At 43.6% G+C, this 18,681-nt stretch overlaps 1 pseudogene; it reads right to left on the reverse strand.

The window, feature by feature from the left end:
* Positions 1–16,665: 16,665 nt before the first annotated feature.
* On the reverse strand, positions 16,666–17,865 carry LOC125509382 (annotated as a pseudogene).
* Between the last annotated feature and the right edge of the window lie 816 nt (positions 17,866–18,681).

Consider the following 18,681-nt stretch of genomic DNA (forward strand, 5'->3'; position numbering starts at 1 on the left):
TATTGTATAATCATACCCACGGATACTTGAGGTGACATTGGAGTATCGAGGTGACATTAGGGTTTTCGTTGATTTGTGTCTTAAGGTGTTATTCTAGTACGAACTCTATGATAGATCGATTAGAAAGGATAACTTGGAGGTGGTTTCGTACCCTACCATAATCTCTTTCGTTTGTTCTCCGCTATTAGTGACTTTGAGTGACTCTTTGTTGGCATGTTGAGGATTGTATGGTCCAGTTATGTTATTATGTGAGAGAACTTGCACTAGTGAAAGTATTGAACCCTAGGCCTTGTTTCCTAGCATTAATTACTGTTTCACTCACTTTTATCATTAGTTACCTTGCTGTTTTTATATTTTAAGATTACAAAAACCATTATCTACAATCCATATTGCACTTGTATCACCATCTCTTCGCCGAACTAGTGCACATATACAATTTACCATTGTATTGGGTGTGTTGGGGACACAAGAGACTCTTTGTTATTTGGTTGCAGGTTGCTTGAGAGAGACCATCTTCATCCTACGCCTCCCACGGATTGATAAACCTTAGGTCATCCACTTGAGGGAAATTTGCTACTGTCCTACAAACCTCTGCACTTGGAGGCCCAACAATGTCTACAAGAATAAGGTTGTAGTAGACATCAAGCTACTTTTCTGGCACCGTTGCCGGGGAGGTTAGCGCTTGAAGGTATATCTTTAGATCTTGCAATCGAATCTTTTAGTTTCTTGTTTTATCACTAGTTTAGTTTATAAAAGAAAACTACAAAAAATGGAATTAAGGGTACCTCATATGCTTCATCTTTTTAATATCTATCATGAAAATAAGGATTCCGATAATTGTGCTCAAGTGCTAAAAGAAGAATGCATTAAAATGTTTGGCACTGAATATTTGAATGATGAGCATGATTGCAATATTGTTAGTATTAATTCCATGAATACCTATGATGCTAATGATATGCAAAGCCACAAGCTTGGGGAAGCTATGTTTGATGAATATGATATTTTTAGTCCCCCAAGTTTTGATGAGAAAATTTATTATGATGAAAGCATGCCTCCTATTTAAGATGATTATATTGATGAAAGTGGATTTGGAGAGGTCATGACTTTATTTTGTGATGAATCCACTATTTCGGAAGAGGATCCAATTGATTATGAGAACAAAGTTGCTATCTATGATGATTATTGTGATGACTTGTATGCTATTAAGAGTAATGATAACCATGAAACTTGTCATCATAATTTTTGTTTTCAATTGGATTATGCCTCACACGGTAATTATTTTGTTGAGTTTTCTCCCACTACTATTCATGAGAAGAAATTTGCTTATGTGGAGAGTAATAAAAATTCTATGCTTGTAGATCATGAAAAGAATGATTTATGTGATAATTATATTGTTTAATTCATTCATGATGCTACTGAAAATTATTATGAGGGAGGAACATATGTTTGTAGGAATTGCAATAATACCAAGTTTCCTCTCTATGTGCTTAAAGTTTTAAAGTTATACTTGTTTTGCCTTCCTATGCAAGTTGATTCTTGTTCCCACAAGTTGTTTGCTCACAAAATCCCTATGCATAGGAAGAGGGTTAGACTTAAATTTGCTAGTCATATTCTTCATGATGCTCTCTTTATGTTTCATTTCTTATCCTTTATGTGAGCATCGTTGAAATCATCATGCCTAGCTAGGGGCGTTAAACGTTAGCACTTGTTGGGAGGCAACCCAATTTTATTTTTGTTATTTGATTTTCGTTCCTATTTAGTAATAAATAATTCATCTAGCCTCTTTTAGATGTGGTTTATGTTATTAATTAGTGTTTGTGCCAAGTAGAACCTTTGGGAAGACTTGGGTGAAGTCTTTGAGATCTTGCTGTAAAAAGCAGAAACTTTAGCGCTCACGAGATTAGCTGCCATTTTTTATTGGAGAGTGATATTTAGTTAATTATTTTTGCAGATGATTAACAGATAAATTCCTCACGTCCATAAATTTATTTTAGAATTTTTGGGGTTCCATAAGTATACGTTTGATCCAGATTACTACAGACTGTTCTGTTTTTGACAGATTCTGTTTTCTATGTGTTGTTTGCTTATTTTGATGAATCTATGAGTAGTATCGGAGGGTATGAACCATAGAGAAGTTGGAATACAGTAGATATTACACCAATATGAATTTAGAATGAGTTCATTACAGTACCTTATGATGGTGATTTGCTTTCTTATACTAACGGAGCTTACGAGTTTTCTGTTAAGTTTTGTGTTGTGAAGTTTTCAAGTTTTGGGTAAAGATTCGATGGACTATGGAATAAGGAGTGGCAAGAGCCTAAGCTTGGGGATGCCCAAGGCACCCCAAGGTAATATTCAAGACAACCAAGAGCCTAAGCTTGGGGATGCCCCGGAAGGCATCCCCTCTTTCGTCTTCGTTCATCGGTAACTTTACTTGGAGCTATATTTTTATTCACCACATGATATGTGTTTTGCTTGGAGCGTCAATTTATTTTGTTAGGATTTGCTTGCTGTTATTTAGAACAATGTTTTGCATCTTTTATTTCAATAAAAGTGGCATTGATAGCCTTTACTATGCCTATTTTACAAGTCCACATGTTGCTGTTTGAAAACAGAAAGTTTACCGCTGTTGCAAAAATTCCCTAGAAAAGTCAGAATGTGATAAAATGTTGAAACCTTTTGCATAATAAGATCTGATAAATTTACTACAGTGGGAATTTTCTTTCATAATTTTTGGAGGTAGGGAAGTATGGATCTTGCTGCACTCTTTACAGACTGTCCTGTTTAGGCAGATTGCTGTTATGTTTGCATTGTTTGCATATGTTTGCTTCTTTAATGATTCTATTTGAGGATAGGACTATTAAATATGCAGAGGCATTTAGTATGCAATGTTGAATAATAATTTTAGTGATTTGCTACAGTAGAGTATGATAAGGTTTTTGCAATGGTTTATACTAACTTATCTCACGAGTCCTTGTTGAGTTTTGTGTGGATGAAGCTTTTGAGATTTAGGGAGACCGTGATATGAGAGGAATTAAGGAGACACAAAAGCTCAAGCTTGGGGATGCCCAAGGCATCCCAAGATAATATTTCAAGAAGTCTCAAGCGTCTAAGCTTGGGGATGCCCCGGTGGCATCCCACCTTTCTTCTTCAACAACTATCGGTTAGTTTCGGTTGATCCTAAGTTTTTGCTTCTTCACATTATCTCTCTCTTCTTAGAATGTCATTTTCTTTTGCTTTGCTTGTGTTTTGAATAAAATACCAAGATCTGAAATTCTTTAATGTTAGAGAGTCTTCATATAGTTGCATAATTATTCGACTACTCATTGATCTTCACTTATATCTTTCAGTAGTTTGTTGTTGCTCTAGTGCTTCACTTATATCTCTTTAGAGCACGGCGGTGGTTTTATTTTGAAGAAATAGATGAACTCTCATGCTTCACTTATATTATTTTGAGAGTCTAAACAGCATGGTAGTTTGCTTTGGTTATGAAACTAGTCCTAATATGATGGGCATCCAAGAGGGATATAATAAAAACTTTCATATAAGTGCATTGAATACTAAGAGAAGTTTGATACTTGATGATTGTTTTGAGATATGGAGATAGTGATATCAAAGTTGTGCTAGTTGGGTAGTTGTGAATTTGAGGAATACTTGTGTTGAAGTTTGCAAGTCCCGTAGCATGCACGTATGGTAAACGTTGTGTAACAAATTTGAAACATGAGGTGTTATTTGATTGTCTTCCTTATGAGTGGCGGTCGGGGACGAGCGATGGTCTTTTCCTACCAATCTATCCCCCTAGGAGCATGCGCGTAGTGCTTGGTTTTTTGATGACTTGTAGATTTTTGCAATAAGTATGTGAGTTCTTTATGACTAATGTTGAGTCCATGGATTATACGCACTCTCACCCTTCCATCATTGCTAGCCTCTTCGGTACCGTGCATTGCCCTTTCTCACATTGAGAGTTGGTGCAAACTTCGCCGGTGCATCCAAACCCCGTGATATGATATGCTCTTTCACACATAAACCTCCTTATATCTTCCTCAAAACAGCCACCATACCTACCTATTATGGCATTTCCATAGCCATTCCGAGATATATCACTACAAAAAAATACACTTCCGTGATGATACATGTTTGTCACAGTAGGTCGCGTTTTTTTTCATGCATGTACATCCATGACGATTTTATGACATAATCAAGATAGTCATACATGTGCTGTCGTAGAAGTGTTCCATGACATTACCAAAATTATCATCACGAAAGTGTGCACTTCCATGACGATAAATCATGCGTCACAGAAGTGCTTTCATCAAGGGTGACCGACACGTGGCATCCACCGTAATGGAACGCCGTTAAGCTATCGGGTCAGGTTTTGGATCCGATAACCCATTAACAGCCCCGACCAATGGGGATTTTCCACGTGTAAAATCATCATTGGCTGGAGGAAACACGTGTCGGCTCATCGTTGGGACAGATGTCATCCACTCATTGGACAGAAGGCGCCTATGATACGTCGACACGTGGCACGGCCCAACAGAGGCCCATTCCTGTGAAAAGGTCGGCCCGTTTGACTTGGTCAAAAGGTGGCGGGCCGGCCCATGGAAAGCCTGTTAACGGCATGTTCGCTTATAGCACATTTACAGCCCGCTAACCCAAGGCCCGTTACGCCCTATCCGAATTAGGCCCAGTAGCATCATCTGGGCCATCCAATATGATTACAGCCCGTTTTCACTTCTGGCCCATGTACGGCCCATGACGTCTTTCGGCCCATATGAGGCCCTATGTAACTCTTGGCCTATTAACGGCCCGTGGTGAAACTGGCCCGTAATGAACAGTGTATCACTTTACACCCATTAACGGCCCGTGGTGAAATTGGTCCGTAATGAACAGTGTATCACTTTATACCCATTAACGGCCCGTTATTCCGTTGGGCCGTTTCCAGCCCATGTTATCTTTCGGCCTTCTCAGAGCCCATTTATTCTTGGGCTCATTTCCAGCATTCGTTTACTTACGGCCCGTTACTGTCATTTTCTGCTTGTGGTCCAAATTCAGCCCGTGGTTACAGTCGGCCCGTTTGTGGTCCGTTAATACGTTGGGCCGTTTTCATAGCGTCATCAAATACGGCCTATTAACGATGGCCCGTTATGGTCGGCCCATGAACGGACGATTCCAACTCTAGCCCGTTTACGGCCATAATGCGGCCTGTTATTGGCCCATGTTTGGCCAATCGATCATACGGCCCGTATAAGGCACATTGATGATACGGCCCGTAGAAGGCCCATTGTTTCTACGGCCCGTAGAAGGCCCATTGTTTCTACGGCCCGTAGAAGGCCTACTGTTTCTACGGCCCATAGAAGGCCCACTGTTTCTACGGCCCGTAGGAGGCCCAGTGTCACTACAGTAAATATTAGCCCATGGTTATTGTGGCCTAGTTTTAAAAAATAGGTTATTGTAGCCACTAGCAAACCGCGGAAAAAGAACTGCACTGACTACAAGCAACCAAATAAACAAGACAACAAGGAAATAAATAAGCAAGCAACTTATGCTAGGCTATCACGACTATTACACATATTACATCCACTGGGCATCAAAGTTCGCCACCAGTGCAAATATAGGTAACAAAGCAGCATATAAACGCCGCAGCAAAACAAGTCCAGAACTGAAACCACTTCAGAAGAGTTCAAGAAACAATATCCTGGGTACCCATAATGCTGGCAAGATGCTTAGCAAGCTTATTAACTTTCTCTTGTTTGGCGCTTAAATCCTCCAGCGCTTGCTGTTGCACAAGAAAGTACGCATCTGAATTCTACAGGGACTTCCTTAGTCCTTCGGCTTCTTGCCGCGGCACAGCTGACTGATGCCTTTCAGCTTGTAGCTGAGACTGAAGAAGCCGAAGTGATTCAGACAGCGAGTTCGAAGAGCTTGTGCCAGCGGTACTGGCCAGTAACTCGAACACTACATCAACGCAGGACTATGGGGTTTTCTCACTGTCTACAAGATCGTTTTTATCACCTTTCTTGGAGATCAACAGGGTTGTCTCACTATCTTGAACCTTATTTGCATTACTTTCTCTACCATTGCATAGTGGGGTGCTCTTCACCAATATTCTGTTTGCATACTACAAGAGAAACAAGCAGACACATCACAGGTTTAGCTTGTAGTATACGAAACTCATTTTGGTAAACCGGTTCAGTAGTAAGGTGGACAGGATAACAGCATGAAACAAACATATATCTATGTACTATGGTCACTGTATTGTCCATATCATTCTAGTTTATGTTCCCTAATCAAGATAGAGACACAGTTCAACTCATATATTTTTAAGACACAAGCATAGACAGAATATAAGTGTGAGAAACTACACAGCATTGGCAGCACTTGTAATGTGCATCACATGAGAACATAACTGTTTATACAACTTAAACTGAAATCAACATAGAGCAAGAAGTTAGAACAGCAATCCAGTTAAAGAAATAGGTTTAAAACATACCTGTTGCACCATTGGAGTTTCAATTGGATCCTTCAAATTCGAAAGTAGTTGGTATGAGTAAATACAGTGATGCAACAGCAAAGGAGTATGGACCATAGCTATGGAATCTGACCTGAGAACAGTTGCTCTTCTGCTTTAAACGTGGAGTTTGGGTTAGCTGTGGTGGTCTTCGTGCTTTGGGCACTGCAGTAGCTTTACAAACTGCTCGTGTGGGGGTACTCTGTGGTGGACATGGTGCTTTGTCAACTATAAGTGGGTTACTATCCGCTGGGGTTGCGGTTAGATGGGTTGTAGCTGGTTCTCTGCCCAACGGTGTAAGTGTGCAATCTGGAAGAGTCTCGATTATGTGTGGTGGGGCTAGTTTGTGGGCCAGTACAACCATGGTTCTATCTGCATCGACGGGTAGCACTGTCTTTTGTGAAGAACGGGTTTTTGCTCCCTTAGATACTGCCATCACCCCCTCCAATTCAAATGGCTGATAAACAAGAAAAGAAATTGAACGTACAGACATTGTATGATAGACAGATGTGGTAATTCACATATATGTTGTCTAACCAAACAGGACAGCATGACACAATTTCACATATATGATGCCTAACTAAACAGGATAGCATGACACAGTTTCAGATATATGATGGATAACTTAACAGGATATAATGGCATAATTCAACATATGATGAGTACCTAAACAGGATGACATGACAAAACTATATGATGTCTTTCTAAAATAGGTTGGGATGAAATAATTCACATACATGTTGTCTAAGTATACAGGATGGCATGATATAATTGACATAATTGATTCATATACTAAGCAGCTGGCACTCGCATGTATGATCTCTAAACTAAGCAGATAGAATTCAATATTGTGCATATGATGTCTAAACTAAGCAATGCAAGACACCATATGCATCATATGAGAAATATAAACATTGCAACTTAGAGCATACACCTCAGGTGGGATATAGGACTGGTCATCTGTCTCTGAATCCTCCTCTGAGGAGCTCCCTGTAACCATCGAGATATATGCTTCAACAGGTACCATTGCCTGCTCTGAAGACCTTGTTTTCACTCCAGATTTTTCCATAACCGGCTCAAATGGCTGATACACATGAAGAGTAGTTCAATATACACAGATTGTCGACAAATGGAATACGTAATGAAAAAAAAGATGGCATGAGATAATTCACATATATGATGCCTGGCTCCATGGCGGTGCATAATTCACATATATGATAACTGGCTGAAAAACATGGCATTGCATAATTCACATATCTGATATAGAAAGCAAACAGGAGGCATTCACACAAAGCATGTCTAATCTAAGCAGATGGCATGGCAATGCAAGACACCATATGCATGATATGAGCAATATAACCCAGCCAAGTTAGAGCATGCACCTCGGGGGGGGGATACGACTGGTCATCTCTCTCTGAATCCTCCTCTGAGGAGCTATCTGTAACCAGCAAGAAATCTGCATCGACAGGTAGCACTGACTGCTCAGAAGACCTTGTTTTCACTCCAGATTTTCCCATGACCGACTCAAATGGCTGATGCACAGGAAGAGTAGATGAATGTATAAACATTGTTGACAAATGGAATACATTATGGAAAAAAATATGGCACGATACAATTCACATATACGATGACTGGCTAAACAGGATGGCATTGCATGATTCACGTATATGATGCCTGGCTAAAGAAGATGGCATTGCATAATTCCCATATACTCCCTCCGTTCCTAAATATTTGTCTTTTTAGAGATTTCAAATGGACTACCACATACGGATGTATATAGACATACTTTAGAGTGTAGATTCACTCATTTTGTTCCGTATGTAGTCACTTGTTGAAATCTCTAAAAAGACAAATATTTAGGAATGGTGGGAGTATGATATAGAAACCCAGGTGGCATTCACACAAAGCAAATCTAAATTAAGCTGATGACATATAAGATGTATAATGTAAGCAATGCAAGGCGCCATATGCATGATATGACCAACATCAGCATGCCAGGTTAGAGCAAACACCTCAGGTGGTAAACAGGCGTGGTCGGCTCCTTCTGAATCTCCATCTGAACAGTTATCTTCCTCTGAAATACAATCTAGAAATGCAGGAGGGGGCGCACTTCGCCCACCATGGAGCGGCGTCTGCATGACATTTTATTCGCACGCAACAGTCTTCTCTTTTTCTCTACATGTTCAGTACGATTGTGTACAATATCTGACATGCATAATAAAAAAATAGTTAGATTTTGTAAGGCCTAAGGGGTGCATGCAAAAATCAAGACTGATGGTAGAAACGAGTGGATGGATCCAAAACTAATGATAGCAGGTAGATTATAGCTTCAGTTTAAAAAGATAGACAATGGATCATCTATTGTTTGTTGCCCACCCAACATGAACCACATAGAAGACCCCAGATGAACCAGATAGTAGACAGATACTATTCGTTGCTGGCTCGATATGAGACCCATGGGCAATTCAAAACTCAAGATTGAACGATAAAGTAGCAGGTAATAATAACCGATGTATAATGTAAGCAAACACGAAAGACTACGACCTCTCTTCCGGAACTGTGTAGTCCTCAGGTTCATCTGCTCAGTCGATGATGGTAATGCAGTTGGCGTGGCTGCCGGCAACGGGGAAGATGATCTGAGGCGGTGAAAGGAAGTCTGCAGGGGGGATCTCTGCTGCAGTGAACGCTTTTGTCGATGGTGCACCTCAGGTGGGGTGGATGATGGCACGGCAGGAGCAGGACATAACACACATAGTTTTCTTTGACGCCTATCTGAAAATGAAGTAAATCAGTAAGGGCTCCTTAGAATTTGAGGATTCTATAAATGTAGGGATAGGAAAACACAAGAATAGGATAGGAATGCAAAAGAGAGCATTTGGAAACATAGGATTTCAGTCAACCTGGGTGTTTGACTCACATGAATTGGAAGAATAGAGGAATGGAGAAACAAAGTGATGCGACGAGTGTACAACCTCTTTGGCATAGCCTTGTGGACCTCAGCATCATTGGGTTGGACGTGGAGGATGGTGATGATGCTGGTGTGACTGTCGGAGGCGGGGAAGAAGATCCAAGGCCTCTGGAAACGGCACTGAGGGTACTGCTCCGCTGTGATGGATGGTTCCATCGTTGGAGCAGCTCCGCTAAGGTGTATGGCGACGAGGCTGAAGCTTGACAAGACAGACAACGTTAATCTGAAGTGGGACCCTAATATCATCTCCAATAGATGATGTAAAATAAATCACCAAAAAGTGTTAGATGTAAAACGCATCAGCCGTGCCACGGCCGCTCCAACAGATGATGTAAGTACTGTTCACTCTTAACTTAACTGAAGAAAATGAACTTCACAGTCAAAACTGAATTTTACTGTCGAAACAGATTGAACTAGTAACAGAGCATTGCAATAGATGTTTAGGGCGTTCGAGCACTAGTAGCAGAGAAGCAGTGATCTAAATCAGCAGACGCTCAAGCAGGGAACGCACTAGCAGAGAGCAAGTCGTGCAATAGCACCGCGAGCGAGTGCTAAAGTAGCAACTCTTATAGCTATCGGAGGTCATGAAGCAGCAGCAGCACAAGCGAGAGCAAGAGCAGAGCAGCAGCACGAACGAAAGCAGGAGCAGTGCAGCAGCGCGACCGACAGCAAGAACAGAGCCGCAACGCGAGCGAGAGCCGGAGCAGCTGCAGCTAGTGTCATTGTGGAAGTCGCCGCCGAGGAAGCAACGACATGGGGAGAGACGCCGTGGATGATGTGGCCGGCGATGGCGCCGCCGATGGAGACACGCCATGTCTGCTCGGTATCGAGCACCGGCAGCCCCGTGAGATCGAATAAAAGATAAAATGCAACGGTGAGTGCAGAACCTCCTCGGTGGCGCCGAGTTGGCCTCGGCTTCATCGGAGGAATTGGTGAGGGTGTTGCGGTTCCGGTGGGGCAGGTCAAGACAGCGCTGTGAGGATTGAGGTGGTGCGATAGACGAGGCGAACATCGGGGCAGCTCCTTGGAGGTGGAGGACAGGGCAGCTGATCCGGCGGGACGACGAGATCGACAACGGATCCTCATCCGGTGCGGTGGATGAGGGATGGCGAGCTGTTGCGGTGGACGACGTAGTCGGGGAAGAGTCTCCGGCTGGGCGGCGGTCGGGAGGCCGACGGAGGAGCGTGGGGTTTCGCGGGTTTTGGCGGCCTCGGTGTACGAATGGGGGGCGAAGGGGGAGGGGGAGCCAAGCTTAGGGACGCGCTTGTCCGAAATGTAGGGTAAGTTACCAGCGTACCCCCACCGGTTTTGACACCGCGACGTGGAGCTTCATTTCCGGCTGAGGGGTAGAAGGGGGATTTCGCGTGTCTGGGCTGCGGGAGCGATTTCGGATGAGGAGGGAGTTCTCGCGCGCGTCCAAATTTCGGGATAACAAGGCGCGGCGCGGGTTGAAGAAGCGGGAGTTTCAAAGCAGGTGAGACAAAAGATACTCGAGCTTGAAAATTTCAGGATAACAAGGTGCGGATTCCTTGTTCGGCAGAACAAACTTAACGTGTAAAAAAACAATTCATACAAGACACAAGAGAGTCATGTCCCCTTTTACTATATTGCTATAGATGCCATTGAAAAAACTACAAGAAAAATGTAAAAAAATCGGGAGAACAAGATTACCCTGCACAGTACCAAATCGATTCGCACTTCCCTCAACAACAACAAAAAACAAATCAATTCCCACCAAAGAAAGAGTAATGTCCCTTTTTATATGATTACAGATGCCATGATCTCGAATTTCAATTTTTGAATCCACGTTATGTTGAATTCGAATATATCGTTAGGTGACCTTGCGGTTTATAATTGATGTAGTCGTACATTTTGATCTTCCATCATATATGAACATTTTACTCCACCATGTGAACATATATATTGTCGTCTACCATATGGACTAAATTTGAATCAATTTTCCTTATTTGAATACGATTGTTGTCAAGTTATACAATAATTTAAATATTATCTTGATAACAAAAAACATACATATAGCAGTAATCATATTTCACTATGAACTACATGTACCATACGCTCTCCAATTCAAATATTTGTATCCATTTTATGTTGAATTCAAATCATAGTACATTATTGGTCTAGGTAGCGAGATGTTTGGGATAATCTAAACCCTGTTTTCATACGTATAATTTTTGGCTGAATTGGGACAAGTTTTGGTATAAGCCTCTTGCAAAACCGGAGATTCTCTCAACAAGCCTCGTGGTTCCGAGAGGGAACGTGTCACCTTTGTGTGCGAAACGATATACGCTGCCTCCCCCTGATTTTATTTACAGAGGCAACATAGAACTATATGAGTGCCCTATTAAATTTTGGAATTATTTCGGGTTCATTTGGCCTTTTTATACATTAATTGAGTTTCTGGACTTTTAATGTGCATAATCTAAATATGAATTGCATGCACATGCTCCGGTGCACCAAAGTGGGTTGAAAAATCACATGTGTGTCCTTGGTTGAATTTCTAGGTCCCATGGAAGAAATGAGAATGAAATTCAAACATCTGGGTGTCATGACTCGGCCGAGAACATCGAGAAACTTTGATTTTAAATTCATGTAAATCCAAAACTCGCCTGGAAATCATGAAACTTGGCATGGTGTCATGTCATGGCACTAACATGTTGTGGTAAAAAATTGGGCCGATTTGGAAGCTTCGTGGTTCTAAGAGGGAACGTGCCACCTTTGAGTGTGAAACGATATACGCTGCCCCCCCTTGAGTTTCTTAACAAAGGCAACATAGAACTACATTAGTGCCCTGTTAAATTTTGGAATTATTCCGGTTCGTTTGTCGTTTTTTATACATTAATTGAGTTTCTGGTCATTTAATGTGCATAAGTCAAATTTGAACTACAAGCACATGCTCTCGTGCACCAAAGTTGGTTGAAAAATCACATTTGTGTCCTCGGGTGAATTTCTAGGTCCCATGCAAGAAATGAGAATAAAATTAAAACATCTGGGCATCGTGGCTCGGCCGAGAACATTGAGAAACTTGGTTTTAAAATTCTTGTAAATCCAAAACACGTCTGAAAATCATGAAACTTGGCATGGATGTCATGTCATGGTACTACCATGTTGTGGTAAAAAAATTGGCCGAATAGGAACAGATTTTGGTATAAGCTTCTTGCAAACCGAAGCTTCTCTCAAGAAGGCTCGTGGTTCTGAGAGGGAACGTGCCACCTTTGAGTGCGAAACGATATACGTTGTCCCCCTTGAGTTTATTTACAAAGGCAACATAGAACTACATGAGTGCCCTGTTAAATTTTGGAATTATTCCGGCTTCGTTTGGCCTTATTTACACATTAATTGAGTTTTTGGTCATTTAATGTGCATAATTCAAATTTGAACTACAAGCACATGCTCCCGTGCACCAAAGTTGGTTGAAAAATCACATTTGTGTCCTCGGGTGAATTTCTACTCCCTCCTTCCATCTATATAGGTCCTAATGCGTTTTTCGAGGCTAACTTTGACCAAACATTAGAGCAATAATATATGACATGCAACTTACACAAAGCATACCTTCAATTTTGTATGTCAAAGGAGCTTCCAATAATATAATTTTCATAGTATACATCTCATGTGCTATTAATCTTGTCAATAGTCAAAGGCTGTCTTGAAAAACACATTAGGCCCTATATAGATGGAAGGAGGGAGTAGGTCCCATGCAAAAAATGAGAATAAAATTCAAACATCTGGGCATCGTGGCTCGGTCGAGAACATTGAGAAACTTGGTTTTAAAATCATGAAACTTGGCATGGTGTCATGTCATGGTAGTACCATGCCGTGGTAAAAAAATATTGGCCGAATAGGAACAAATTTTGGTATAAGCTTCTCGCAAATCGGAGCTTCTCTCAAGAAGGCGCGTGGTTCTGGGAGGGAACGTGTCACCTTTGTGTGCATAATTCAAATTTGAAATACAAGCACATGTTCCAGTGCACCAAAGTTGGCTGAAAATTCACATGTGTGTCCTCGGGTAAATTTCTAGGTTCCATGCAAGAAATGGGAATGAAATTCAAAATTCTGGGCATCGTGGCTGGGTTGGAAACATTGAGAAACTTAGTTTTTTAATTCCTGTAAATCCAAAACACACATGAAAATAATGAAACTTGACTTGGTGCCATGACATGGCACCAACATGCTGTGGTAAATTTACAGTCCGATTTGCGAAGGCACACACATTAACAATCAACAAAGTCATTTTGGAACAAGAGTTGTCACGTTACAATCGGAAACACAAGTATTATTGAAACCGTGGGCATTCTACTTACTAGTACCATTTACGTGCCGCCACGCGTCCCCATTTTTTATTAGCTAGGAGGCGTCATGCAGGGTAGCTATTTGAGTACGAGAGGCGTGCGATCAGACCCCTCCGCATGCTTATCGAGAGGAGAGCCCTTTGACCTCCACTGTCGTCCACCTCTCTCCCAAGGTCTCCATTAATGGCGCCCGAGCCTCTGTTTAATGGCGTGGCTATGTCTCACTCGACTGAGATTTAAGAGAGAGAAAAGAAAATCTGAAAGCACGGATCTTGATGTAAGATCCGACGGACCTATATAGCATCTACTGCGACTTATAGCAAGACTGATGAATATATAACGACGATTAAATTTTTTTTGATCAAAGAAGGGCTTGCCCCTTCCGATTTCATTACTGAAACCACCACAATTCACAAGAAGTTCAGCACAACTCCAGCCTAACACGAAGGACTAAAAGCTACCAGATTGAAATCGCAACATCCCAAGAGGCCAACAAAGGCCAAACATCCGCGCTAGAACCCAACATTTCACAACCGACGACACAATCCACATCCTAAACCGATTATTACATCAAAAGAAACCAGGAAACTAGTCTCCGCGGCGAGCGGCAATGAGCTCTTTCGTGTCCTCAAGACGCTGCTTGAGAACATGGATTCTCTCCTTTTCCACAGAAAGATAAGGACGATTAATTGTCTTACATAATTAGAAAGATAATTAAAAAAGCCACATGCGGCTACGCCCGAAATACACAAGGGCAAAAGAAGAAGGAAGACAAGGATCTGGCTCGCTGATCTCTACTTTCTTGATGCGTTGCTGCAGGCCGCGGGAACTAGTCTCCGCGGCGAGGCGATGAGCTCTTTCGTGTCCTCAAGACGCTGCTTGAGAACATCCACGGATTCCTCCACCAGCCTTTGGCGCTCGTTGCGGAGCATGTCATTCTCGTCCATAAGTTTCTTGACGATGACGCCGGTCCTCTTCAACAAGGCACTGGTCTCCTCCTGCTGGTCTGCACTTCGGACGATCTTCTCCCTCAGCAGGTCGCGCTCGGCCCGGAGCCTCTCATTGCCCTCCCTTAGTTGCCGGATGATGCCGGTAGCCTGTTCAAACGAGGCTATCATGTCGTCCTGCAACCTCGCCGAGCCGGAGATCTGATCCATCTGGCTATGGACGATCGCATGCATGCGCCTGTAACAGTCGTCGCCTGCCGCGAGAAATTTTCCCAGGCCGCCGCGGCGCGGCGGGACATCTCTGCTGCATTCGTGGCGCGGCGGGACATCTCTGCTGCTTCCGGCACGGCCGGACCAGTCTGCTGCATCGACGGCACGGCGGGACCTCCGTGCTGCTTCAGCGGCGCGGCGGGACCTCTGTGCTGCTACTTCGCCGGGGACATGTCGGCTGCTCTCGCAGCGAGGCGGGACATCTCTCGTGCTTCCGCTTCCATGCTCGCCTCTCCCTGGTGGCAATCTCTCGACCCAGAACTCACGCTGGCCATGGCAGACGCAAGGGAAGGATGCTGAATGACTTGTTTGTTTTTGTGGATGAGGAGTTGAGGAGGAATGTGCAGTCATCTTGGCATACTAGTATTTATAACCGAGTACTAATCGCTCCTAAGTGGGAAACCGTTTAGGTTGTGATGTGAACAGGTTTGCAATTCAATATAGCGTGGTACTAATACGCTCCTAAGTGGGAAACGTTTAGGTTGTGATCGGTGTGAACAGGTTTGCAATTCAATATAGCATGGAGTAATTTGGAATGTGACGAGACGCAAGCTCAAAATTTATTGACGGTTCTAGTTTCGAAGTGCGGCACTATTCCCGGATGGAGTACTTCTTTTTCTACTCCCTCCTTTCCGGTTTTATAGGGCTTATCTCAAAATTTTAGTTTTTCCATTTTATAAGGCTCAATTTGGTTGTTCCCCAACACATGTTCAGATTCCAAGGTGCATTAAATCATTGCATGCAAGTATTAAGAGAAAATTGACCAATGCATGTACTTTATGCATGCATGCATTGCAATTAATGCATTGATAAACATAATTTTTTGAGAAAAAAAAGAGCATTAATTAGGTGCTTTTGCAAACTACAAAAAATATTCCACCACTCACCATCTTGGTTGGTGAGAATTTTGAATTACGCCCTATAAACCGGAAAGGAGGGAGTACTGCTGTGTACGTGCAATAACTGGCACCGTCGTATACATATCTTACGGTTAATGTGGCGTTCGACAGGAATAGCCGCGTGGCGAGCTCTAGGCTATTCTTTTTTTCAAACGCATTAAACCTATCTCTCGGGACTTCTCGCACGCACCATCATGCCACCCATAAAAACTTGTACTCTGAGTTTAGTAGTACGTTATACAAGAAGAGAAGAGGTGCACGCACGCACTCGTCCTCTCACACATGCGTCTGTTTTTTCTCGAAAAGGAGGATGATGACCCCCGACCTCTGCATCTGGGAGTCACACACGCATCTGTAGCTACGAATTGTAGTGTTCTCAACCATCCGGTTGGCTCTATCATGGATGTACCTATATACTAAAACATGTCTAGATACATCTATATTTTGACAAATGGAAGGCATGTATTGTGGAACGGAGGGAGTGCTTGTCATCAAAATGGATAAAAAGGGACGTATCTAGAACTAAAATACGTCTACATACATCTCATTTTATCCATTTTGATGACAAATAGTACTTCTTACCCAAAGGAACTTTATATCCAACAGACACAAAATATCCGTTCGACTGTTGGAAATTACTGATCTGATGTCGAAGTAATTGCTGGATCACCACCAAAACCCACCATTTCTTAAGCTAAAGTAGACCAAGGTAATCCCTATATTAGCATATTACTAAGATAAACAGAAGGCATTGTAGAAACATTTAGGACGTGAGCTTGTCAATCTGAATGTGGAGGGACACAAGCTTAACCCCGGCCAGCAGCTTGGGCGGAACTGTCAAGAAGGTCACCTCCTGCACGTCGACGTCGCCGAGATCCTTGCTGCTTGTCACCTCCATTTCCACCTTGACGGCGTCGGTCGTGCCTTTGGGCTCCCCCAGCGCGTCGTTCGCCCACAGCTTGGCCACGTAGTGCGGCAGTGGGGACACCCCCGCTCTGATGCAGACGACCAACACGGCGATAGGCGCGCCGATGTCGAGCACGTCGCCGACCAAGAAAAACGTGCGGCGGTCCTCCTCCGTGAACAGCAAGAGCCGTGGCTCCGACAGTGGCACTTGCAGCTGGAGCACCTTGTCGTACTGGATCTTGTGCACGGGCATGGGATGCGCGGTGCTGATGTGGTGGTAGAGCGCCGGCGGCGGGCCTTCGTAGCCGCAGACGGGCACGGGGCATTTGCAGGGCGCGAGCAGACACACGCTCTGGTGATCTGCGGGCTTGTGGTAAGTGACGTAGAGCCCACAGCCTTCATGCGGGCACTCCACCCTCACCGATGAAAGGACGGAGTCCACCGCCGTGTTCTGCACGTTGAAGCCACCGCCGCGCTCGCACTTCTGGCACTGCCGCTGGTTCCCGGGGCGCTCGACGCGACAGTCTGCGCAGGCCAGGTGCCCTCCCTTGCACTGCAGAAATCAATCGAACAGCACATCAATCAAGAAACCTGCACCTTGCTCAATCGGCCGAATGAACGATGTGTATTCAAACCTCATACACTGGAGGCGTCAAGGGGCGGAGGCGCAAGGGGCAGTGGAGCATGGTGAGGTCCCTCGAGACCTTAGAGAGCTCCATCGATGGGTCCTGTTCGGTCTGCATGATCTCGCCCTCCTCGTTCACAACCATCTCTCGACTTGGGTCGGGGTATTACAAAGCTTTACCGTCACATATTTTATACTACTTCAAGGTGCATTAAATCAACACATGCAAGTATTAAAAGGAGAGTCACGGCATGCATGCATGCATTGTAATTAATGCGTCGGTAAATGCAAATTATTGAAATATATCGAGTGTAGTGTTTTGATGTGTCGCGTCAACTCGTACATCAACGAGAAGTTTGATTGTCCTCTCCCTTGCGGACTTAACTGCACCTGCCTTTGGCTGTATGACAGGTTGGCCACACACCTGTCGGGCCCACCTGTCATACACGCAAAGGCAGGAGCGTCCCTCCCTCGCCCATGAGCGTGGTGGCTGGCAAGACTAGGAGAAGCTTTCGCTACACGCTCTCCCTCCCGCACGCGGTGGACATGCAGCAGTTCAATCGGTGTCAGATGGCCAGAAGCATACTATAGTACTCCATCATTTTTCGACTTCCCGAAGAGGTGAAGAGCCAAGCGCAGCCTGGACGCTCGTGTGGCAGTTTCATGTGTAGAGTAGTCTAGGATAGCGTGTACCGTGCCTGTAACCTTAAAATCGTTGGGGTCGGCTCCATGCTATGTGGCCGTCTCGAAGTTTTTTTTAAAAAAATAGTCTTCTGCCCCTAACTGACACCCTGGTGATTGTAGTTTGCACGCTCATCTGGTCAAGACAGGAATATATATTTTAATATTTTTTTAGAAAAGGGGGAGACTCCCCGGCCTCTGCATCAGAACGATGCATAAGGCCACATATATTTTAATTTGTGGTGGGTAAATGTTAGAGGTTGCAGCAAATATATTGTACACTTCGGGTCTTTCAGCCAAGTTTAGAGGCAAGCATGTGGGCCCAGTGCTATGATGTGTCGAGTCAACTCGTACAACGAGGAGAAGCTTGATTTTACTACACGCCTTCTCCCTCACCCATGCGCGCGGTTGCTCGCAAACAAGGACAGGCTTTTGCTTAGTAGTACTTCTACAACAAGCTATCCGTCCCGCTCGCGGTGGATGGATATGCAGCAGTGGATTCGACACTGTAGAAGCAGTAGTAGAAACATCATTGTTCGTCTTCTCGAAGAGGCGAAGAACCAAGCG

Source organism: Triticum urartu, chromosome 5 (genome assembly GCF_003073215.2).
Source record: "Triticum urartu cultivar G1812 chromosome 5, Tu2.1, whole genome shotgun sequence".
NCBI lineage: Eukaryota > Viridiplantae > Streptophyta > Magnoliopsida > Poales > Poaceae > Triticum > Triticum urartu.